A 26,244-nucleotide genomic window follows, 5' to 3' on the forward strand; every position below is an offset into this window, starting at 1 on the left:
CTCCTCCGTTGGGACCAGCCCTGTTGCAAATGACTCAGCTGTTGGGTCAAATGCAGCAGACCCAGCACAACTTCGACCAAGCTCGCCAAGGCAATGGCCGAGTGATGATCCAGGACTTCTTGCAGCTGAACCCGCGATCGTTCGACTCTACGCCTGAACCGCTGGATGCAGACGATTGGGTGCGCGATGTCAACCGCATGCTCAACACAGCGGGAGTCGCCCCAGAAGACAAGGTGTGGTTTGCGACTCACCTACTGAAAGGAGGGTCCACCGCATGGTGGAAGAACTTCCTCGATATGCGTCCCGCGAATGTGCCTGACGTCACTTGGGAAGAGTTCCGGGAAGCCTTCAGGAGCCACCACGTCCCAAAAGGACTCATAGACAGGATGAAGGAGAAATTCCTCAGTCTTGTGCAGGGCAACAAGGACGTGATGGCGTACAGCATCGAGTTTGCTAAGCTGGCTCGTTATGCTGGTGAAGAAGTGTCTAGTGATGCCAAGAAGCAGAAGAGGTTCCATAATGGCCTCAAGCCGGCACTCAAGTACGCGCTCACTCATGTCGCGACACAAACTTTCGACAAGCTTGTCAACACCGCTGTCAAGGAAGAGACAGGAAGGCTTGCGTTTGAAGATTCACGTAAGCACACTCGAGAGGTTGGTGCTCCTTCAGCATCAGCGCCGCCTCAGAAGCGCAGGCTGTGGGTTCCTTATCCCGCACCGCCAAGGCAAGCTGCAATGCCCGCTCAAGCTGGGTATTCTCCCCGCCCTCCCGCCCCGCAGCTAGCGCAGAGGACCTACCAACCTCCGCCTAGGCCTGCATATGGTGGACCAAGGCCGATGGGTCCACGCGCCGACCCCACGTGCTACAAGTTTGGCCAGGCAGGGCCCATCTCTACCTTCTGCCCTCAGAAGCTGCTGCCACCACCACCTCGCTCTACTCCGACACAAGCGATGGTTCGTGCACCAGCTTCGGGCCATGCCTTCAACAACAAAAATAGGCAAGGTCTGAGGGCCGCTCGCGTCAACAACATCAACATCGAGCAAGCTGAGCAAGCTACCGATGTCGTTCTTGGTACTTTGCTCGTTAACTCTATTCCTGCAAAAGTATTGTTCGATACAGGAGCATCTCTTTTGTTTGTGTCTTTGATACGTCTCCAACGTATCGGTAATTTCTTATGTTCCATGCTTGTTTTATAACAATACCTACATGTTTTGTTCACACCTTTACATCGTTTTTATGCATTTTCCGGAACTAACCTATTGACAAGATGCCGAAGTGCCAGTTCCTGTTTTCTGTTGTTTTTGGTTTCAGAAATCCTAGTAAGGAAATATTCTTGGAATTGGACGAAATCAACGTCTAGTATCTTATATTTCAAGGAAGCTTCCAGAGCACCGAAGAGGGGCCAGAGAAGAGCCAGGTGGGCCCCACACGTGGTGGAGGCGCGGCCAAGGGGGGGCGCCCCCCTGGTGTGTGGCTCCACCGTGGCCCTTCCGACTCCGAATCTTCGCCTATAAAAGCCTCCCTAACCTAAATCTTCGAGACGAATAAGCCACGGTACGAGAAACCTTCCAGAGTCGCCGCCATCGCGAAGCCAAGATCTGGGGGACAGAAGTCTCTATTCCGGGACGCCGCCGGGACGGGGATGTGCCCCCGGAAGGCATCTCCATCGACATCGCCGCCATCTTCATCACCGCTGCTGTCTCCCATGAGGAGGGAGTAGTTCTCCATCGAGGCTAAGGGCTGTACCGGTAGCTATGTGGTTAATCTCTCTCCCATGTACTTCAATACAATGATCTCATGAGCTGCCTTACATGATTGAGATTCATATGATGATCTTGTAATCTAGATGTCATTATGCTATTCAAGTGGATTTTACTTATGTGATCTCCGGAGACTCCTTGTCCCACGTGTGTAAAGGTGACAGTGTGTGCACCGTGTGGGTCTCTTAGGCTATATTTCACAGAATACTTATTCACTGAGTTATGATTTGAGTTGGATGTCTCTATGAAATTGTGGTGTGTTAGTACCTCCTATGAATGCTCACAGTGACAGCGTGGGGTGTTTATTAGTACTTGGGAATACATCTTTAAGGTTTGCCTAGATGATGAATTAGAGTTCGTTATCTTGCCAGAGAGTAATTCAGGATAGCATAGTGAAGTGCTTATTTATATTCCTTTATGATTGCAATGTTGAGAGTGTCCACTAGTGAAAGTATGATCCCTAGGCCTTGTTTCTAAGCATTGAAACACCGTTTCCAACAAGTTCTGTTGCATGTTTACTCGCTGCCATATTTTATTCAGATTGCTATTGCCACTCATATCCATCTATATTACTTGTATTTCACTATCTCTTCGCCGAACTAGTGCACCTATACATCTGACAAGTGTATTAGGTGTGTTGGGGACACAAGAGACTTCTTGTATCGTGATTGCAGGGTTGCTTGAGAGGGATATCTTTGACCTCTTCCTCCCTGAGTTCGATAAACCTTCGGTGATTCACTTAAGGGAAACTTGCTGCTGTTCTACAAACCTCTGCTCTTGGAGGCCCAACACTGTCTACAGGAATAGAAGCGTGAGTAGACATCAAGGTATTTTCTGGCGCCGTTGCCGGGGAACTGAAGAAAAGGTACACCACAAAGATTTCTAACTCCCACGTCAACTGCGCGCTAGCAAGCTATATTCTAGCGCCGTTGCCGGGGAGGAAAGGTAAAAGGCACTCACACTCCGGTCCCAGGTAACTAAGCTATTTTCTGGCGCCGTTGTAAGTGCTCGAAGCTATTTCCTTTAGATCCTGCAATTGCATCTTTTTGTTTCTTGTTTTTATTTTTCACTAGTTTGGCATAATGGAAAGCAACTATGAGCTTTTTAATCTATTTCCTGAGTTAAGACATGAATTTGCTCCCACTACAATTAATAAGAATGACTATGCTTATGTTGGGAGTAGTAATAATTTTATGCATGTAGCTCATGATAATAATGTTTCATGTGATAGTTATATTGTTGAGTTTGTTCATGATGCTACTGAAAATCTTTATGAGAGAGGAAAATATGGCTGTAGAAATTTTCATGTTACTAAAACACCTCTCTATATGCTGAAAATTTTGAAGTTACACTTGTTTTATCTTCCTATGCTTGTCACTTTGCTCTTCATGAATTTGTTTATTTACAAGATTCCTTTTCATAGGAAGTGGGTTAGGCTTAAATTTGTTTTTAATTTGCTTTTTGATGCTCTCTTTTGCTTCAACTACTATTTCTTGTGAGTGCATCATTAAAACTGCTGAGCCGATCTTAATGGCTATAAAGAAAGCACTTCTTGGGAGATAACCCATGTTTTTATTTTGCTACAGTACTTTTGTTTTATATTTGGGTCTTGGAAGTTGTTACTACTGTAGCAACATCTCCTTATCTTTATTTTATTGCATTGTTGTGCCAAGTGAAGTCTCTAATAGAGGGTTGATACTAGATTTGGATTGCTGCGCAGAAACAGATTTCTTGCTGTCACGAATTTGGGCAGTGTTCTCTGTAGGTAACTCAGAAAAATCTGCCAATTTACGTGAGTGATCCTCAGATATGTACAACTTTCATTAGATTTGAGCATTTTCATCTGAGCAAGTTTAGTGCCCCAGAAAAATTCGTATTTACGGATTGTTCTGTTTTGACAGATTCTGCCTTTTATTTCGCATTGCCTCTTTTGCTATGTTGGATGGATTTCTTTGTTCCATTAACTTTCAGAAGCTTTGTGCAATGTCCAGAAGTGTTAAGAATGATTATGTCACCTCTGAACATGTGAATTTTTGATTATGCACTAACCCTCTAATGAGTTTGTTTTGAGTTTGGTGTGGAGGACGTTTTCAAGGGTCAAGAGAGAAGGATGATATATGATCAAGAAGAGTGAAAAGTCAAAGCTTGGGGATGCCCCCGTGGTTCATCCGTGCATATTTCAAGAAGACTCAAGCGTCTAAGCTTGGGGATGCCTGGGCATCCCCTTCTTCATCAACAATTTATCAGGTTTCTTCTATTGAAACAATATTTTTATTCCGTCACATCTTATGTACTTTACTTGGAGCGTCTGTGTGCTTTTATTTTAGTTTTGTTATTTTCATTCTCTGAATAAATGCTTGTGTGGGAGAGAGACACGCTTCGCTGGTTCATATGAACACATGTGTTCTTAGCTTTTAATGTTCATGGCGAAGGTTGAAACTGCTTCGTTCATTGTTATTTGGTCGGTTCAGGAAATGTTGCATGTGGTAGTGGTATAATGAAACACTTGCATAATATTGTAGATCATTGAGCTTTGATAACTTGATTCTTTGCAAACGTTTTGAGGTATTTAGGTGGTAAGGCTTGTTGTTTAAATAAGTTAAAATCAGTAGTGGATTGTTGTCTTTAAGCTTGTGCCGTACTACAAACTCTATTTAAATAGTTGAAGGTGTAGTTGGATTTGATAGCTTTCCATGTCTGAGAGTTCATCGTAATAACTAAGTTGTGCTGAAGGTCGAGGAAGCTAGCGGGGTACTTGTGCCACCGTGAACGGCCCTCCTTGGAGTAAATTTTAATCATGCTCTTAATGATGAACCTGCTAGTTGTTTGCAATAAGCTTGTGAGTTCTTTTTGACTAATGTTAAGCTACGGTTTTTGGCACTTCCACCATCCAAATTTGCTAGCCTCTTCGGTACTGTGCATTGCCTTTTGCTCACATTGAGAATTGTGCATACTTCGCCAGTACATCCAAACCTGTGGGAGGACTTTCTCTTGTTCTCCTACACATAAGCCATACATCTTCCTCAAAACAGCCACCATACCTACCTACCACAGCATTTTCATAGCTGTTCCGAGATATATTGCCATGCAACTTCCATTTTACATTACATGTTGTCATTTATCATTTACATATTGCTTTTCATGATTCTATACAGCTGATGTGTGGTTTACCCATGTTACGCTAGATCATTGCACATCCTGCTACACTGGCAGAGGCATACAGTTTTATACAGCATGTTTTATTCATTATGAGTTATTTGTACCAAAAAGTGTGTTGTCATATTAGGATGTTGGCCCTAAAAGTGAAAAGAGCCATGGAGGCCATCCAGTGGCGGAGGACGAACTAAATTTTTGGTATGGCGAAAAGGACAAAGCAGAAGCAATACATATGATTAAAAATAGAAGTGTTGAATATATCCTAAGAATTTGCGACATAAAATGTCATCGACACCTACAATCAGCTAGTACAAGAACTAACACAAATCGTATGTATGGAAAAAAGTACCTCACCAAACAAATCTTGCACGCCAACTCACCACTGAATTATTAAATGTATGAATGTATTATTATATAGAAACAACCTGAAAATAATAAGATGAATTAGCCATGAGCCATTTAGGTGATACGTTGATACAAATAATAAAATATGGTACATAATAGAAGAGGGGTACCACTTAAACTAATTGCGACCATGAGGAGAGGAAGTTACATTTGTCTTATTTTCTTCGCTTGATCCCCATCTAGTATCTCTGGCCTGGCTTCCTCTATCGCATCATTCATATTTGAAGTAGCTGCTGGATTTACCCTGTTGTTCGATGTGGTGCCATAATCTACAGTTCTACACATCATTGAATCAAACAAGCATAAACAATTAGCCTATTAATTGCAACGGGTCTCAATTTTGTCGATTTGGGCAGGGCAAGGCTGAAGACTCGGTAGCTTTTATTTTATACACGCCGCTAACCTTGATCTTCTTCTGAGGCGCCATGTTAATCACAGTCCCTTGCAATAACCTTTGTTTGCTGCCCAATCGTCCTCGTCGAGCCACCAGCGGCTGCCGCAGCGCCGCCCGCTAGCAGAATCACGTCGCCTTATTTTCTAGCTGATTTTGTCTTACGCCGTCTTGCGATCGATCTGATCGATCAGGAGCAACTTGTGTATCGAGGCTAACTGACTAACATGTACGTATAAATGACCTCTCCACCTAATAAATTTTAAAGCCCACCAAGGCCCCATACCTGTTCGGTGGACTAGTTTCTTCTCTATAGATTAGCCGGGCTAGTTTAGCCCAAATACACGTACATGACGCTGGTCCAGGTAGAGAAATAACAGGTGATACATCATACATGTACTCGCGACAGATTTTAGCTCTGGCAGGCGCCAGACCTCGCCAGAATGGGCGCTCCGCCCCTGAGGCCATCAAAAAGAGAAAAAGAAAAGAAAGAAAAGAAAAGAAAAGAAAAAGAAAAAGAAAAAAAGAGAATAAAGAAAAAAGGGGCAGCATTACTATCTTTTATCCACACTTGTGCTCATGTTTTAGCACCTGCAGTATTCATAGTCATCATTTGTGCTCATGTTTAGCACCTACACTCCATATGAGAGAGTTTTCATGTTTTACTAGTATAACTATGTGGGGAATTTACACTATAAAACTTGGGTTGTATATTCCAATGATGAGCCTCCTCAAAAGTGCTCTAGGTCTTCGTGAGCAACCAAGTTGGATGCACCCCCACTAGTTCCATTGGAGAGTTTTCATACACATATAACTCTATGTGCATCCGTTGCATGGCAATCACTACTCCTTGCATAGCTTCGATCATAAGACTTCCTCTTGTCTAATGATCACTTATAGCTTTGTAAGACTTTCTTCCATTTGGCCTTCCAAAACCCCATTAACGTTCTTTATGCCATAACATCCTAATACCAAATGCTTGCGCTCACCGGTTGAGTAGACTTCGAAACAGTTGATTCATGACGTTCATGTTTATGTTTACTTGACTGAATCCTTCTTATGTTGTGAAAATTTACTTGATGCTTGGAATGAAGGATAGAACTTTTACGCTGAATACTTAATCTATACCTAATAATAAAAGCAAAAGAGTTTCTTGTTGGTCCGTTTTTTGTTGCCCCTAATTTTCAGGCAAATTACAACCCCTGCCACCGGCAAGTGGAAGAAACAATTTAGTATAGTCGAGCCCGGTCGAAACCCCGATAATTCACCTGCAGAATTTGTCACGTACGCGACCGTGGCTCCCCGCCGCTGGCCCCACGCGACCGTCGCTCCGCTGTTCCTTGGCCAATGGAGCGCTCGAAGGAAATACCAGTCCTCGTAGAAAGAAAGTTATTATCTAGAGCAGCACGGGTGCCCCGCCAGGCTTCCTTCGTCCGTTACTCCTTTCCTTCAATCCCGAAATATTAGTTTCTTGCCTGATTCCTACCAGATGGAAATACCAGTCTTGGTCGAACTCTAATTCTGGAGTCTCTCTTCGCAAAGGATTCATAAAGTACTATATAAACCACATTGGAACCGCACCACCAAATCTCAATCCCAAACTCAATAGTACTACTCGAAATAATAGCTGGAGATCTCGATTCATAGCAGCACCACTTCGACGCATGATCCCAGCGACATACGTCGAGAGCATGGCCGAGCGGCAAGAATCTGTATCTGTCTCGGTTTCCTACCATGTCAGCGGCGGTCAACCGGAGTTTACTGTAGCCAGGCCTAGAACGACCACGGCGGTGGCTGGAGGGCAATGGAGGCGGGCCGGCTGAGAGCGCGACGCCCTCCTTGCCGATGGGGGAGTCCGTCCTCAAGCCGAGCAGCGGAGGCAGCTGAGAGCTGAGGATCTCAACTAGGCCTGACATGTTTCCGCTGTGGACTCCTGGGTCGCCAAGGCGGCGAGCGGTAGAGGGCAGACGCATAAGAGGAGCTCGATACGGCCTTGACACACTCAGTGTCTGGTTTGTTTTCGTCTGGTTCCTCCGTCCCCAATTATTTTACTATGAATTTCATGGTGCATGCATGAGAGCCCTCCTCAACGAGAGCAAGTTCGTGACCGATAGCACTATGTGTTCTGCTCTCCTCCATGTCATCGTTTTCGGCGGATCAGATGGCACCCTGCCTATCTGCTGGAGTATGTGGTCGGATGTTTGAGAGAGAAGTGTTCATCCCTGATTGCTGCTTAACATTGATGCTTTCTTTCTAGAGAATCAGTACCAAGAACAACACCGGTGGCCAGCACCGGTGGCCAGCACCATTTTTATTTTGTGATGACAGTATCTCTATGTATCCATGGGACTTGGGACCACATCCATTACTTTGATTGCCACTCCCTTTAGAATTCAGGGTGTTTATATGGTTAAATTGTGGATTGAGGTATTACATGGAGGCCTGCTCATGGCTATGTCCAACTTCTATTTTTCAGTGTTGTGTTCAATGGACATTCTTAAGCTAACCTGTAGGGAGTTTTCAGAACAGAAGTGCCCTATAAAGATAATCGAGGCTGCCGCTTGAATCGCAACCTAACGCCGATGCAAATGATGGCAGATCACGTGGTTGGCCTCGCTGCAGAGCCTTGCACCGGACGCTGCCACGCGTATTCAGAACGAGGGAAATGCCCGGAGAGGAGGTGCAGCCGCGACGCCTTTGCCATGTAGTTCCAGGCTTCGATATCACGACGGCTGAGATGCTGCCGAGACGCACCGGAGCTGTGATACGTCTCCAACGTATCGATAATTTCTTATGTTCCATGCCACATTATTGATGATATCTACATGTTTTATGCATACTTTATGTCATATTTATGCATTTTCCGGCACTAACCTATTAACGAGATGCCGAAGAGCCAGTTGCTGTTTTCTGTTGTTTTTGGTTTCAGAAATCCTAGTAAGGAAATATTCTCGGAATTGGACGAAATCAACGCCCAGGGGCCTATTTTGCCACGAAGCTTCCAGAAGACCGAAGGGAAGACGAAGTGGGGCCACGAGGCGGCGCCACACTAGGGCGGCGCGGCCCAGGTGCTGGCCGCGCGGCCCTAGCGTGTGGGCCCCTCGTGACTCTCCCGACTCTGCCCTTCCGCCTACATATAGTCTTCGTCGCGAAACCCCCAGTACCGAGAGCCACGATACGGAAAACCTTCCAGAGACGCCGCCGCCGCCAATCCCATCTCGGGGGATTCAGGAGATCGCCTCCGGCACCCTGCCGGGGAGGGGAATCATCCCCCGGAGGACTCTTCACCGCCATGGTCGCCTCCGGAGTGATGAGTGAGTAGTTCACCCCTGGACTACGGGTCCATAGCAGTAGCTAGATGGTTGTCTTCTCCTCATTATGCTTCATTGTCGGATCTTGTGAGCTGCCTAACATGATCAAGATCATCTATCTGTAATGCTATATGTTGTGTTTATTGGGATCCGATGGATAGAGAATACTATGTTATGTTGATTATCAATCTATTATCTATGTGTTGTTTATGATCTTGCATGCTCTCCGTTATTAGTAGAGGCTCTGGCCAAGTTTTTACTCTTAACTCCAAGAGGGAGTATTTATGCTCGATAGTGGGTTCATGCCTCCATTAAATCTGGGACAGTGACAGAAAGTTCTAAGGTTGTGGATGTGCTATTGCCACTAGGGATAAAACATTGATTCTATGTCCGAGGATGTAGTTATTGATTACATTACGCACCATACTTAATGCAATTGTCTGTTGTTTGCAATTTAATACTGGAAGGGGTTCGGATGATAACCTGAAGGTGGACTTTTTAGGCATAGATGCATGCTGGATAGCAGTCTATGTACTTTGTCGTAATGCCCAATTAAATCTCACAATACTCATCATATCATGTATGTGCATTGTCATGCCCTCTCTATTTGTCAATTGCCCAACTGTAATTTGTTCACCCAACATGCTATTTATCTTATGGGAGAGACACCTCTAGTGAACTGTGGACCCCGGTCAATTCTTTAACATCGAATACAATCTACTGCAATACTTGTTCTACTGTTCTCTGCAAACAATCATCATCCACACTATACATCTAATCCTTTGTTACAGCAAGCCGGTGAGATTGACAAACTCACTGTTTCGTTGGGGCAAAGTACTTTGGTTGTGTTGTGCAGGTTCCGCGTTGGCGCCGGAATCCCTGGTGTTGCGCCGCACTACATCTCGCCGCCATCAACCTTCAACGTGCTTCTTGGCTCCTACTGGTTCGATAAACCTTGGTTTCTTACTGAGGGAAAACTTGCCATTGTACGCATCACACCTTCCTCTTGGGGTTCCCAACGGTCGCGTGCTGTACGCGTATCAAGACTGTTTTCTAGCGCCGTTGCCGGGGAGATCAAGACACGCTGCAAGGGGAGTCTCCACATCCCAATCTCTTTACTTTGTTTTTGTCTTGCTTTATTTTATTTACTACTTTGTTTGCTGCACTATATTAAAACACAAAAAAAATTAGTTGCTAGTTTTACTTTATTTGCTATCTTGTTTGCTATATCAAAAACACAAAAAAATTAGTTACTTGCATTTTACTTTTGTTACCATGTCTAGTTCTGCACTTGTTACTTCTTCACCTGAAGAATTAGTCTTCACTTTTAAACAAGGGGATGAGGAGAGTTTTAAAGATGCTTGGTCCAGAATTTTTACTTCTTATCGTAAAGCTGAACCTCAAATGACTCTAAGTTTGCTCCTTAGTAACTTTTATTTTGGTCTTATGATTCGCTATAGATATGCCTTGGATGCTTTAGTGGGAGGAGATTTCCTTCATTGCAATGGGGATCAAGCTTTTAATGCCATAAAAAAGTTGGTTGCATCACATGATTCAGCTAATAACTTTGATTCAGCCCTTATTAGCATTTATAATAGATTAAACACTCTTGAGACAAGTGCATCTCGCTTGAATGACAACTATCGCTATGTTTGTAACCATCTTGAACAAGTTTTAGTGAACTCTGAACCTTCATTATGGGATCCTACTATTAAAATTGTTATCGGTGATCAAACTCTTCATGCCAATTGTGATATTATGTCTGAATTTTGCCTTATGCCTAAGAGTATTCATGAATCTTTGAAACTTTGGGGATTCGTCGAAGGGGGAGAAGGAATAACTCTTATTGATAACTCTGTTATAATCCCTAAAGGAATAGCCGCAGGTGTGCATACAACCATTCTTGGAAGAACAATATCCATTGATTATCTTATTATTGAATGTGTAGGAACAGGACAAATCACACTCGGAAGATCCCTGCTGAAACTATTGGGAGCAGTCATAGATATGGGAGAAGGCACTCTGAAATTCACCTCTACACCAGGGGGAAGACATATATTACCTAAATCAAAGGGTAAGAAAAAGAACAAGAAAGGTAAGGGCAAAGCCCAAGGTAATGTTGATACACCATCTCTTGATAATACTTGATACACACTTTCTGCGCCTAGCTGAAAGGCGTTAAAGAAAAGCGCTTATGGGAGACAACCCATGTTTTTACTACAGTACTTTGTTTTATATTTGAGTCTTGGAAGTTGTTACTACTGTAGCAACCTCTCCTTCTCTTAGTTTTGTGCATTGTTGTGCCAAGTAAAGTCGTTGATAGTAAGGTTCATACTAGATTTGGATTACTGCGCAGAAACAGATTTCTTTGCTGTCACGAATCTGGGCCTAATTCTCTGTAGGTAACTCAGAAAATTATGCCAATTTACGTGAGTGATCCTCAGATATGTACGCAACTTTCATTAAATTTGAGCATTTTCATTTGAGCAAGTCTGGTGCCTCAATAAAATTCGTCTTTACGAACTGTTCTGTTTTGACAGATTCTGCCTTTTATTTCGCATTGCCTGTTTTGCTATGCTTGATGGATTTTTCGATTCCATTGACTTTCAGTAGCTTTGTGCAATGTCCAAAAGTGTTAAGAATGATTGTGTCATCTCTGAACATGTAAATTTTAATTGTGCACTAACCCTCTAATGAGTTGTTTTGAGTTTGGTGTGGAGGAAGTTTTCAAGGATTAAGAGAGGGAGATGATACAATATGATCAAGGAGAGTGAAAGCTCTAAGCTTGGGGATGCCCCGGTGGTTCACCCCTGCATATATCAAGAAGACTCAAGCGTCTAAGCTTGGGGATGCCCAAGGCATCCCCTTCTTCATCGACAACATTATCAGGTTCCTCTAGTGAAACTATATTTTTATTCCGTCACATCTTATGTACTTTACTTGGAGCGTCGGTTTGTTTTTGTTTTTGTTTTGTTTGAATAAAATGGATCCTAGCATTCATTGTGTGGGAGAGAGACACGCTCCGCTGTTGCATATGGACAAATATGTCCTTAGGCTTTACTCATAGTATTCATGGCGAAGGTGGAATCTTCTTCGTTAATTTGTTATATGGTTGGAATTGGAAAATGATACATGTAGTAGTTGCTAAAATGTCTTGGATAATGTGATACTTGGCAATTGTTGTGCTCATGTTTAAGCTCTTGCATCATATACTTTGCACCCATTAATGAAGAAATACATAGAGCTTGCTAAAATTTGGTTTGCATAATTGGTCTCTCTAAGGTCTAGATAATTTCTAGTATTGAGTTTGAACAACAAGGAAGACGGTGTAGAGTCTTATAATGTTTACAATATGTCTTTTATGTGAGTTTTGCTGCACCGCTTCATCCTTGTGTTTGTTTCAAATAAACCTTGCTAGCCTAAACCTTGTATCGAGAGGGAATACTTCTCATGCATCCAAAATCCTTGAGCCAACCACTATGCCATTTGTGTCCACCATACCTACCTACTACATGGTATTTCTCCGCCATTCCAAAGTAAATTGCTTGAGTGCTACCTTTAAAATTTCCATTCTTTATCTTTACAATATATAGCTCATGGGACAAATAGCCTAAAAACTATTGTGGTATTGAATATGTACTTATGCACTTTATCTCTTATTAAGTTGCTTGTTGTGCGATAACCATGTTCCTGGGGACGCCATCAACTACTCTTTGTTGAATATCATGTGAGTTGCTATGCATGTTCGTCTTGTCTGAAGTAAGGGAGATTTACCACTAAAATGGTTAGAGCATGCATAATGTTAGAGAAGAACATTGGGCCGCTAACTAAAGCCATGATCCATGGTGGAAGTTTCAGTTTTGGACAAATATCCTCAATCTCATATGAGAAAATTAATTGTTGCTACATGCTTATGCATAAAAGTGGAGTCCATTATCTGTTGTCTATGTTGTCCCGGTATGGATGTCTAAGTTGAGAATAATCAATAGCGAGAAATCCGATGCGAGCTTTCTCCTTAGACCTTTGTACAGGCGGCATAGAGGTACCCCTTTGTGACACTTGGTTAAAACATGTGCATTGCAATGATAATCCAGGTAATCCGAGCTAATTAGGACAAGGTGCGGGCACTATTAGTATACTATGCATGAGGCTTGCAACTTGTAAGATATAATTTACATAACACATATGCTTTATTACTACCGTTGACGAAATTGTTTCTTGTTTTCAAAATCAAAGCTCTAGCACAAATATAGCAATCGATGCTTCCCTCTTTGAAGGACCTTTCTTTTACTTTTTATGTTGAGTCAGTTCACCTATCTCTCTCCACCTCAAGAAGCAAACACTTGTGTGAACTGTGCATTGATTCCTACATACTTGCATATTGCACTTGTTGTATTACTCTATGTTGACAAATATCCATGAGATATACATGTTACAAGTTGAAAAGCAACCGCTGAAACTTAATCTTCCTTTGTGTTGCTTCAATGCCTTTACTTTGAATTATTGCTTTATGAGTTAACTCTTATGCAAGACTTATTGATGCTTGTCTTGAAGTACTATTCATGAAAAGTCTTTGCTTTATGATTCATTTGTTTACTCATGTCATTTACATTGTTTTGATCGCTACATTCATTACATATGCTTACAATAGTATGATCAAGGTTATGATGGCATGTCACTCCAGAAATTATCTTTGTTATCGTTTACCTGCTCGGGACGAGCAGAAACTAAGCTTGGGGATGCTGATACGTCTCCGACGTATTGATAATTTCTTATGTTCCATGCCACATTATTGATGATATCTACATGTTTTATGCATACTTTATGTCATATTTATGCATTTTCCGGCACTAACCTATTAACGAGATGCCGAAGAGCCAGTTGTTGTTTTCTGCTGTTTTTGGTTTCAGAAGTCCTAGTAAGGAAATATTCTCGGAATTGGACGAAATCAACGCCCAGGGGCCTATTTTGCCACGAAGCTTCCAGAAGACCGAAGGGAAGACGAAGTGGGGCCACGAGGCGGCGCCACACTATGGCGGCGCGGCCCAGGTGCTGGCCGCGCGGCCCTAGCGTGTGGGCCCCTCGTGACTCTCCCGACTCTGCCCTTCCGCCTACATATAGTATTCGTCGCGAAACCCCCAGTACCGAGAGCCACGATACGGAAAACCTTCCAGAGACGCCGCCGCCGCCAATCCCATCTCGGGGGATTCAGGAGATCGCCTCCGGCACCCTGCCGGAGAGGGGAATCATCCCCCGGAGGACTCTTCACCGCCATGGTCGCCTCCGGAGTGATGAGTGAGTAGTTCACCCCTGGACTATGGGTCCATAGCAGTAGCTAGATGGTTGTCTTCTTCTCATTATGCTTCATTGTCGGATCTTGTGAGCTGCCTAACATGATCAAGATCATCTATCTGTAATGCTATATGTTGTGTTTGTTGGGATCCGATGGATAGAGAATACTATGTTATGTTGATTATCAATCTATTATCTATGTGTTGTTTATGATCTTGCATGCTCTCCGTTATTAGTAGAGGCTCTGGCCAAGTTTTTACTCTTAACTCCAAGAGGGAGTATTTATGCTCGATAGTGGGTTCATGCCTCCATTAAATCTGGGACAGTGACAGAAAGTTCTAAGGTTGTGGATGTGCTGTTGCCACTAGGGATAAAACATTGATGCTATGTCCGAGGATGTAGTTATTGATTACATTACGCACCATACTTAATGCAATTGTCTGTTGTTTGCAATTTAATACTAGAAGGGGTTTAGATGATAACCTGAAGGTGGACTTTTTAGGCATAGATGCATACTGGATAGCGGTCTATGTACTTTGTCGTAATGCCCAATTAAATCTCACAATACTCATCATATCATGTATGTGCATTGTCATGCCCTCTCTATTTGTCAATTGCCCAACTGTAATTTGTTCACCCAACATGCTATTTATCTTATGGGAGAGACACCTCTAGTGAACTGTGGACCCCGGTCCATTCTTTAACATCGAATACAATCTACTGCATTACTTGTTCTACTGTTCTCTGCAAACAATCATCATCCACACTATACATCTAATCCTTTGTTACAGCAAGCCGGTGAGATTGACAACCTCACTGTTTCGTTGGGGCAAAGTACTTTGGTTGTGTTGTGCAGGTTCCACGTTGGCGCCGGAATCCCTGGTGTTGCGCCGCACTACATCTCGCCGCCATTAACCTTCAACGTGCTTCTTGGCTCCTACTGGTTCGATAAACCTTGGTTTCTTACTGAGGGAAAACTTGCCGTTGTACGCATCACACCTTCCTCTTGGGGTTCCCAACGGTCACGTGCTGTACGCGTATCAAGCTGCGGAGTGGATAAAAATTCAAACGGATGAGTAAAAGGACTAAAGAGGGAGATACATAACAGCGTGTTAATTGGAACTGATATGTTTATTTTCTTTGCCTCAATTCAAGCTTACAAGGTGAAGTTAATTAGGGTATGTTGTGGGCCTCCTATGCGTGCGTTGCTGCCCATCTTGGGGCAACCACATCAATTTTGAAAAAAACTGCATTAATTTTGCCAATCTTTTTAAGAGACTACACGGTGCTCTGCCTCAAATTTACATTCGGAGCAATCCTGAGTGATAGCACACTACGGATGCACTATGAGTACTGTGTCTGTGTTGATGTGGGGTTAATGTTACGTGCTGTTAACATCGTCAGAGGCGGCGATGATATTTTTTTTAACAGTCTTCATGAACATGGATTCACACTACATTACTGGTATTTTTTTCCATGTCTCAAATTAACCGTTTGTATTTGTATCTTACAAGGATCAGAAAACATGGCGTTCAACAAATATTAGCACGAATGCAGCATGACTAAGGCCATTGTATTGTATTATTCAGCTACAATCTTAAATATGTTTGCCCTAAAATTTTACTAAACACAGTGTAGTTTTTTTTATTGAACTAGCCATTTTCGGTACTCCCTACGCGATCCATAATGAGTATCGGTGATTTAGTTTAATTTAATTTAAATTTGAACTAAATCTCTGATACTTTTTATGGATCGGGGGAGTATTAAATTCAGAAACCGCTGGTATAATATTATGTGTAGAATAACAGTTAATTTATTTGAAATAAGTTTGCAGTATTACGAGTCGGTGTAGTGAGAGGATTCGAAATGCTATTATTATGATTAGAAGAAAACGTGATCATCATCGAAAATGGTGTTAAAAAGATGAAGTATCAATACATATGGTTTGCTAGAACGTTACATAATTGGTTACCCAGTGCAACGCACGGGCACTTTTACTAGTACATCTTTAATGAACTTTGTACGGTTTCATGTCTTTAAAGCAATAGTTTATGAAAACTTCTAGCTTGTTTAACTCTTGCATTATCATCTCTTATATCAATATAGACATTTGCTTTGAGTGATTTGATCTCAGTTCATATGCTTTACATCATTATTGGATCAAGATTATGTTGGTAGCATGTCACTTCAGAAATTATCTTTGTTATCGTTTACCTACTCGAGGACGAGTAGGAACTAAGCTTGGGGATGCTGATACGTCTTCATCCGTATATCTTTATATGTATCTTGGACGCTGCCTCTACTGGATTTAGGGATTGATGGGAATAATATCGTGTGCTTTCTCCTGCAGCATTTTTTCGGGTTCACTTAATGCACCATAGTATTTCCGAGTATCTAGTGAGGTGTTTAAAGGGAAACTTGAACCTCTTGTTATAAATTGTATTCATCCACTAGTAGAAATTGGCTTCTGTTCGGAGGCTGGCCGGGCATCAGTCCCGGTCGCGTTACGAACCGGGATTATTGTTAGTATTAGTTCTGGATCGAACGGCTATGACACCGCACGGGGCCAGGCCACCATCAGCCCTGGTTCGAATGGGACCTTTAGTTCCGGTTGGAGACACCGACCGGGAGTAAATGTGTGGCACTTGCTAGGATGCTGCACGGGGGCAGGCGCGAGACCCTTTAGTCCCGGTTGGTGTCTCCAACGGGGACTAAAGGTACATGTTCCTATATAGACCCCCTAGCCCGAGCTTGTGTGTGAGCTAGTTTGTTTTTCCCATCTTATGCACAAGTGATGTATGCTTCTTTGTTTTTTCCCTCTATGCACAAGAGGTGCTCGATGAAAATGCCTGAGAGCATGATGCTACTTGAGTTCACAGAAAACAAACATGATTATAAAGTGCCTGAGCCACACTTAAGCTTTCTCCTCTTTCTTTCCTCCTCGATCGAGGTTAGCAACTTTATCCTTTCACATGTCATTGATACAATGCATGTGTCGATGTACAATGGTCATCTCTAGATGCTCTGTAATGGTTTTCATAAATTTAATTATATAAGGAAGATGAACCGACAATGGATGTACGCTGACCGAAGCACTGTCGAGTTCATTACAGGCCTACATAATTTTATCGGTGTGGCTAAGGAAAACAATCGAGATTGTTTTATGTGTTGTCCATGTGTTGTCTATCATAATAAGAAGGGTTAGTATTCCTTGAGAGCCCTTCACACCCACCTGATTCAAGGCTATAATTTTTGGACCAAGCACGGAGAAAGAGGGGTTATGATGGAACACAATAAAGAAGAAGAAGAAGAAGATGGTGACAACTATCATATGTTCCCTGAATACGGTGATACTGCAATGGGGTAAGCTGAAGATCAAGAGGCATCAGATGAGCCCGCTGATGATCTTGATCAGGCCGTTGCTAATGCAAAAAGAGACTACGAAATTGAAAATGAGAGATTAAAGTTCGAGTAGATGTTAGAGGATCACAAAAAACTGTTGTACCCAAATTGCGATGATGGCCTAAAAAAGTTGCATAGCACACTGGAATTGTTGCAATGGAAGATAGAGAATGGTGTGACTGACAAGGGATTCAAAAAGTTGTTGAAACTAATGATGAAGCAGCTTCCAAAGGATAAAGAATTGCCAGCAGGTACGCACGAAGCAAAGAAGATTGTCTGCCCTCTAGAATTAGACGTGCAGAAGATACATGCATGCCCTAATGATAGCATCCTCTACCACGGTGAGGAGTACGAGAATTCGGATGCATGCTCGGTATGCACAACATTCGATATAAGATCATACGAGATAACCCTAGTGATGTTGAGGGTGAGCGCCCAGGAAGAGTGTTCATGCCAATGCGATGTGGTATGCTTCTATAATACCACATTTGAAATGTTTGTTCAAAAACAAAGAGCATGTCAGGTTGTTGCTATGGCACAAAGAAGACCGTAAGAAAGACGCGATGTTGAGACACCCCGTTGACAAGGGATTAACTTGTCAATGCCTACAAGTTGTAGACTAGGGTTTTGTTGGAAGTAGAGGGCAAGTAGATCTTGAAGGTTTCAGCCGGAAAAGTACTCGACTGCTATGAAAACTAAGGTTGCATGAACAATGATTCGATCCTTTCTTTCTCCCTCGACCCCCCTTATATAGGAGGTGGAGCCGAGGGTTTCGTGATGTACAAGTTACAAAGTCCGGGAGGGTTTCTAAACCCGTCCCGTAATAGTTACAAGTCGATATTCCTAATACAACTCTATCTTTCCAAACTATTTCTGACTGGGCATCCAGGCTTCATAAACTTCGGGTCGTGGGCCGTTAGTAAACCCCGTGTATCTTCTTCAGCAGGCCCATTGGGGATGTCTATGCCAGTAGGCCCCGAGATTTTGCTTGAATCGAAGAATCAAGGAAAATCTCCATCTTTACAATTACCAAATGATTTCTTCGAGTCAATAAATAACCTTTATAAACAATTCTATATTGTACAGGGATAATGGTAATTGGGGCTGGTTCATCTAACGGATCAGGTACCAGTTAACTGCTCTTGTGGTAATCCGCAAAAACCTACTTCAAGATCACGTCCCTGGACATGTTCTCGGGATACTGGCGTAATTCGACATGTGCCGCTTAAGGTCTTACCAGATGCCGAATTCCAGTCATGTTTTATCGGGTACCTAACACGTCCGTTAGGATTTTTCTTTGTATTTGTTGATACGGAAAAAAGTATCAAAGCACCGTCAGAGGCGGTGTCACGCCGCATAGGACGGATCCTGGGGACTTACCTTCGCAGAGTTTTGCGGCATTCAGAGATTAATTCGCGACTGAGGCGCTCTGAGAATATATTGTCGAGTGCCTTTTTCGGCTGCTGGAATAGCACATTTATTCGAGTCACCGGATGACTTGCATATTTTTATCTTGTTCTCCCGATGGGAGTATATGAAGAGTTATTTGTATAACTCGAAATATGCTCTCCATGCCTTTTATAATTTCATCGGGCACGCGAACAGCGTTCCCGATGGGAGTAGCCCCCGAGGCTACAGCCAAGTGCCTGTACTTGGTTGGGGCTCACCATTTTATCATCTTTGCCGCTATATTGTCTTCCTTTCGAGCTCTCCCATCTTTATCGGGTGCGCGACCAGCGCTCCCGATGGGAGTAGCCCCTGAGGCTACAGTCGAGTATTTATACTTGGCTGTAGGCTCAATTTGCTGTACTGATGAAGATCTTTATATTTTACCATCCGCTTTTACCTCTTATCAGAAGTGTAAACAATACTTCTGATAAGAGTTGCCCCCGAGCATATGGACAAATGCTTGTATTTGATCATAAGCTCTCATGTTTTACTTTATTGTGCTGCCCGAAGTTTCCCTGTCAATATTTTTGACAACATCTCCTTAAAAAGTAGCCCCCGAGCATTTGAACAAAAACTTTTATTTAGTAAAAAGCTCTCGAGATTATCAGTATTCCTTCACTGTCGCCAACCTCCATAACACCGCAGCCGAGATTTTTCCATTGGTAAAGTGACATCAGTGCTGACGATAGCCACGACCTATGTATCGGAAAACGCGAATTCCATCCTATCACTGACCCGTGGACCCAAAGTTTGCAGCTCCTTGACACGTTACGCAAGTGGGGGACACATGTCCTCCGCTTTTTCTGGCACGCGCGCTGTAGCGCCTGTCCAGTTCCATCACGGTGAAAATACTTTTTTACCCCTTGAGCCACGTGTAAAGCATCAAGTCCATTCCCATACCATCCAACGGTGCGGCGTTTTGGCTTAGCCTGCTATAAGTACTCATCTTCTTCCTCCGTCAATCCCCTTCGCTGTTGCAAACACCACATCTCTCTCTCCGCCGCTGCTGCCACAGAGCTCCTACGCCCTTACTCTTTCCTCCACCACCATCAATTTAGTTAATGCCACCGCGGGCGAAGCTTTCCAAACACACTTCACCGATGGCGACGGAAGATCTGAAGCTCTCAGAGTGGGAGAGATCCAAGATCTCAAATCAAGACACGAACCTGCTTAAGAAGCTCGGGTTCCTGAAGAAGGAGAAGGCGCTGATCTTCCCCGGCGAGGAAAGCTTTCCCACCCCGGGCATCGGATACCGGGTAACTTTCATCGACCACCTCATCCGCGGCTTATCCGCTCCCATCCACGAATTCCTTCGCGGTTTGCTTTTTGTCTACGGGTTGCAGCTGCACCAGCTCACCCCCAATTCCATCCTCCATATCTCTATCTTCATCACCCTCTGCGAGTGCTTTCTCGGGACCCATCCCAATTAGGCCCTGTGGAAACGCATTTTCCTCGTCCGCCGCAAAAGCTCCCACAACACCGCCTACAATGTGGGTGGCGTTGTTATCTGCGTCCGCCCAGACATCAAGTACTTCGATGTCAAGTTCCCTGACTCTGTTCAAGGGTGGCGCAAGAAGTGGCTCTATATCTGCGAGGAGGACATCGACTCGCAGGAATACAACATTGCGCCTGTCGAGGGTACTCCTCGGCAATGCCCTCCGATTGGGGCTTAGGGTTGATGGAATCCTGTAGGCTGACACGAGACATCGGTTCTCAGACAAGCGGGGAGAGCAATTTACCCAGGTTTGGGGCCCTCGATGAGGTAAAACCCTTACGTCCTGCCTGTCTGATCTTGATTATGAAGATATTGGGTTACAATGGGGTGCCGAAGGTTTCGGCTGAGATCTCGTCGAGAAGCTAAGTGCTGCGGCGACCTAGCTCTAGACTTCTGGTGGCTAAGGTTGCTATGATTGTTCGGGTACGACTAGGTTTACAGTAGTCCTAGCTCTAAACTTCCCTTGTTCGGCTCCTCCTTTGTCTTGTTCTTCAAGGAATCTTCCGTTGCGCAGTCCAAGTGGCCCGCCTTGCCATCGAGTACCTTCATGGGCCCCCAGTTAGATTGTACAGGATAGGACAATGTCGGTTACCCGAAGGGTAATGCCCACGTCAATAGCCCCCGAGTGTCTAGCCGAAGATAGTTCGGGTAGAGACTAAAGCATGCCTCCACCCAATGTCCTTCTCCTTGATTGTTCTTGTCTATCTTGTATTAGCATCATCTTCTTCTATCGGGTGCACGTCCAGCGCTCCCGATGGGAGTAGCCCCCGAGTCTAGGTACGGATGCTTGCAATCCGTGCGTAGACTCAAGTTGCACCGCTCGAACGTTTTTACTCTGCCGAAGTTTTTCTGCAAGTCTTCATGGGTCATCCGATACATTTGTATCGAGGCTTGTATTCGTCAATAAGTTTTCAATGCGTAAGGGATAATGAGTAACGTGCCCAACTTTTGCTGGTTAACTGCCGATGGAAAAACAATTTCACCCTACGCAGAATCAAGTCCCTGGGCATGATCGTGGAGTTCAAAAAAGTTCTATCGGGTGCGCGTCCGGCGCTCCCGATGGGAGTAGCCCCCGAGTCTGGGCACGGGCGCTTGCAACCGGGTGCAGACTCTAGCTGAGCGTTCCATCCTTTCCTTCAAATGATTCTTCACAGGATTATCTTCGAGTTCTCATTTTATCGGGTGCGCGTCCAGCGCTCCCGATGGGAGTAGCCCCCGAGTCTAGGTGTGAATGCTCAATCCATACGTAGACTCAAGTCCAGCATCCGATACCTTTATACTTCTTCGAATGCTTCAAGCAATCTTCACGACGTCACTGATGATGTTACTGACACTTCGATTTTGACTGACAAGACGTGACCCGTTGGGCCCATCCTACCTCTGTCTGGCTCTGTTTTTAAGTAATATTCGTCTTTCTCGTGCGGTTACCAAGGCGCCTCCTCGATTTCCGCGATCAACGATGAAGAGAGGGGTTTTTTTTAATGAACCGGAAGCAACGACATGTGCCCACGCAATCCTCAAGTTCTCCCTACTTCAAATCTCTCAGAGCAAAATCCTTAGTATTCTCACAGCATCGTAGCATCCTCCTCTTCTTCTTCCTCCTTCTTCTCTCATAACCGTTGCGCCGCCACCACCGTTCTTAGATCTTCTCCAGATCCCGCGATGGTGAAGAAGAAGAACCTTACTGCTGCCGCTAGTTCCACGAGCGGCGGCGCCGCCGTTAAGGCCTCCTCGTCTCTTCCAAAGAGAAGCGCTTCAGACGCTCCTCCCCCAACTCCGGCGCCGCCAGCACCGCCAAGCTCGGTAGCCGTGACCAAACCTGGAGACTGGCTAGCGTCCTCCATCACGAAGCGTGATGAGAAGAGGGCCCGAAGCCTCGGGCTAGTCTCCTCCGATGAGGGGAATGTGATTCTCCTAGGTGCGATCTCTCGGCCCAATCCTCCTGCTGGTTTTACCGTGATGTTCCTGTCGTTCTTGTATCGGGGTCTCTCGCTCCCTGCTCACGAGTTCCTTCATCGCCTTCTGCGGACTTACGAAATCCAACTGTGGCAACTTACCCCTAACTCAATCCTTCACGTTGCTGTGTTCATCACCCTCTGTGAGGCGTTCTTGGGCATCGAGCCTCACTTTGGGTTGTGGAAGAAAATCTTCTTCGTAAAGAGATACAACAGTAGCAATGGACCCTTTGTCATTGGGGGAGTGGGGTTTGATGTCCGTTCAGAAGTCAATTATTTCAGTTTTCCAATGAGAGAATCCGTGCAAGGATGGAGACTGAAATGGTTTTATGTTAAGGATTCCTCAACAACCGAATCCCAGCTTCCTCGCTTTGCCGACGTCCTTGAAGCCAAACCTAAGCATTCTTGGAAGAACATCCTTTCTCCCGACGAAAAGACAGCAGCCGATGAGTTATTTACCAAATTTCTTCGGATCAAAGAAGCCGATGGCCAGACCATGATCGGCACAGAGGTAGCCGCGGTGTTCTTAAAACGTCGGGTCCAGCCAGTCATGGCCAGAGTTCATCCGATGTGGTTAAATTCGGGTACGAAGGATGAGACCAGGATAAACGTTGCTGAACTTTCGGAAAAGGAGCTGCTTGACGAAGTTCGACGCCTCACTCTCCTTAGCCAGGAAGACTCAATCCCGTTGATATCTTCTTATCCACCTCTTGACGCTGATCATCTGCTGATGGAGGTAAATTTTCCTTCTCATACTCTTATTACCCTGTTCCACTTGATCGACTTGACTATTATTGTTCTTATTTGCTTTTCCCTTCGGCAGGTCCCCATAGCTTCTGAAAACTTGCATGATCTGCCGAATGATACTTCCGAGGGAAGAGGCTCCTCAGCCCCTGTTGACTTTCATACTGCCGAGTGATACGCGTACAGCACGCGTCCGTTGGGAACCCCAAGAGGAAGGTGTGATGCGTACAGCGGCAAGTTTTCCCTCAGTATGAAACCAAGGTTTATCGAACCAGTAGGAGCCAAGAAGCACGTTGAAGGTTGATGGCGGCGAGATGTAGTGCAGCGCAACACCAGGGATTCCGGCGCCAACGTGGAACCTGCACAACACAACCAAAGTACTTTGCCCCAACGAAACAGTGAGGTTGTCAATCTCACCGGCTTGCTGTAACAAAGGATTAGATGTATAGTGTGGATGATGATTGTTTGCAGAGAACAGTAGAACAATTGCAGTAGATTGTATTTCAGATGTAAAGAATGGACCGGGGTCCACAGTTCACTAGAGGTGTCTCTCCCATAAGATAAATAGCATGTTGGGTGAACAAATTACAGTTGGGCAATTGACAAATAGAGAGGACATGACCATGCACATACATGATATGATGAGTATTGTGAGATTTAATTGGGCATTACGACAAAGTACATAGACCGCTATCCAGCATGCATCTATGCCTAAAAATTCCACCTTCAGGTTATCATCCGAACCCCTTCCAGTATTAAGTTGAAAACAACAGACAATTGCATTAAGTATGGTGCGTAATGTAATCAATAACTACATCCTCGGACATAGCATCAATGTTTTATCCCTAGTGGCAACAGTACATCCATAACCTTAGAGGTTTCTGTCACTCCCCCAGATTCACGGAGACATGAACCCACTATCGAGCATAAATACTCCCTCTTGGAGTTACTAGCAAAAACTTGGCCAGAGCCTCTACTAATAACGGAGAGCATGCAAGATCATAAACAACACATAAATAGATTGATAATCAACATAACATAGTATTCTCTATCCATCGGATCCCAACAAACACAACATATAGCATTACAGATAGATGATCTTGATCATGTTCGGCAGCTCACAAGATCCGACAATGAAGCACATAAGGAGAAGACAACCATCTAGCTACTGCTATGGACCCATAGTCCAGGGGTAGACTACTCACTCATCACTCCGGAGGCGACCATGGCGGTGTAGAGTCCTCCGGGAGATGAATCCCCTCTCCGGCAGGGTGCCGGAGGCGATCTCCTGAATCCCCCGAGATGGGATTGGCGGCGGCGGCGTCTCTGGAAGGTTTTCCGTATCGTGGCTCTCGGTACTGGGGGTTTCGCGACGAAGGCTATTTGTAGGCGGAAGGGCATGTCAGGGGGCCACACGAGGGGCCCACACACTAGGTCGGCGCGGCCAGGGCTTGGGCCGCGCCGCCCTAGCGTGGCGCCGCCTCGTGGCCCCACTTCGTCAGCTCTCCGGTCTTCTGGAAGCTTCGTGTGAAAATAGGCCCCTGGGCGTTGATTTCGTCCAATTCCGAGAATATTTCCTTACTAGGATTTCTGAAACCAAAAACAGCAGAAAACAGCAACTGGCTCTTCGGCATCTCGTTAATAGGTTAGTGCCGGAAAATGCATAAATATGACATAAAGTATGCATAAAACATGTAGATATCATCAATAATGTGGCATGGAACATAAGAAATTATCGATACGTCGGAGACGTATCAGCATCCCCAAGCTTAGTTTCTGCTCGTCCCGAGCAGGTAAACGATAACAAAGATAATTTCTGGAGTGACATGCCATCATAACCTTGATCATACTATTGTAAGCATATGTAATGAATGCAGCGATCAAAACAATGGTAATGACATGAGTAAACAAATGAATCATATAGCAAAGACTTTTCATGAATAGTACTTCAAGACAAGCATCAATAAGTCTTGCATAAGAGTTAACTCATAAAGCAATAATTCAAAGTAAAGGTATTGAAGCAACACAAAGGAAGATAAAGTTTCAGCGGTTGCTTTCAACTTATAACATGTATATATCATGGATAATTGTCAATGCAAAGTAATATAACAAGTGCAATATGCAAGTATGTAGGAATCAATGCACAGTTCACACAAGTGTTTGCTTCTTGAGGTGGAGAGAAATAGGTGAACTGACTCAACAATAAAAGTAAAAGAATGGCCCTTCGCAGAGGGAAGCATTGATTGCTATATTTGTGCTAGAGCTTTGATTTTGAAAACAAGAAACAATTTTGTCAACGGTAGTAATAAAGCATATGTGTTATGTAAATTATATCCTACAAGTTGCAAGCCTCATGCATAGTATACTAATAGTGCCCGCACCTTGTCCTTATTAGCTCGGATTACCTGGATTATCATCGCAATGCATATGTTTTAACCAAGTGTCACAAAGGGGTACCTCTATGCTGCATGTACAAAGGTCTAAGGAGAAAGCTCGCATTGGATTTCTCGCTATTGATTATTCTCAACTTAGACATCCATACCGGGAAAACATAGACAACAGATAATGGACTCCTCTTTTATGCATAAGCATTCAACAATTATTAATTTTCTCATATGAGATTGAGGATATTTGTCCAAAACTGAAACTTCCACCATGGATCATGGCTTTAGTTAGCGGCCCAATGTTCTTCTCTAACATTATGCAATGCTCTAACCATTTTGGTGGTAAATCTCCCTTACTTCAGACAAGACGAACATGCATAGAAACTCACATGATATTCAACAAAGAGTAGTTGATGGCGTCCCCAGGAACATGGTTATCGCACAACAAGCAACTTAATAAGAGATAAAGTGCATAAGTACATATTCAATACCACAATAGT

Source organism: Lolium perenne, chromosome 4, assembly GCF_019359855.2.
Source record: "Lolium perenne isolate Kyuss_39 chromosome 4, Kyuss_2.0, whole genome shotgun sequence".
NCBI classification, from domain to species: domain Eukaryota; kingdom Viridiplantae; phylum Streptophyta; class Magnoliopsida; order Poales; family Poaceae; genus Lolium; species Lolium perenne.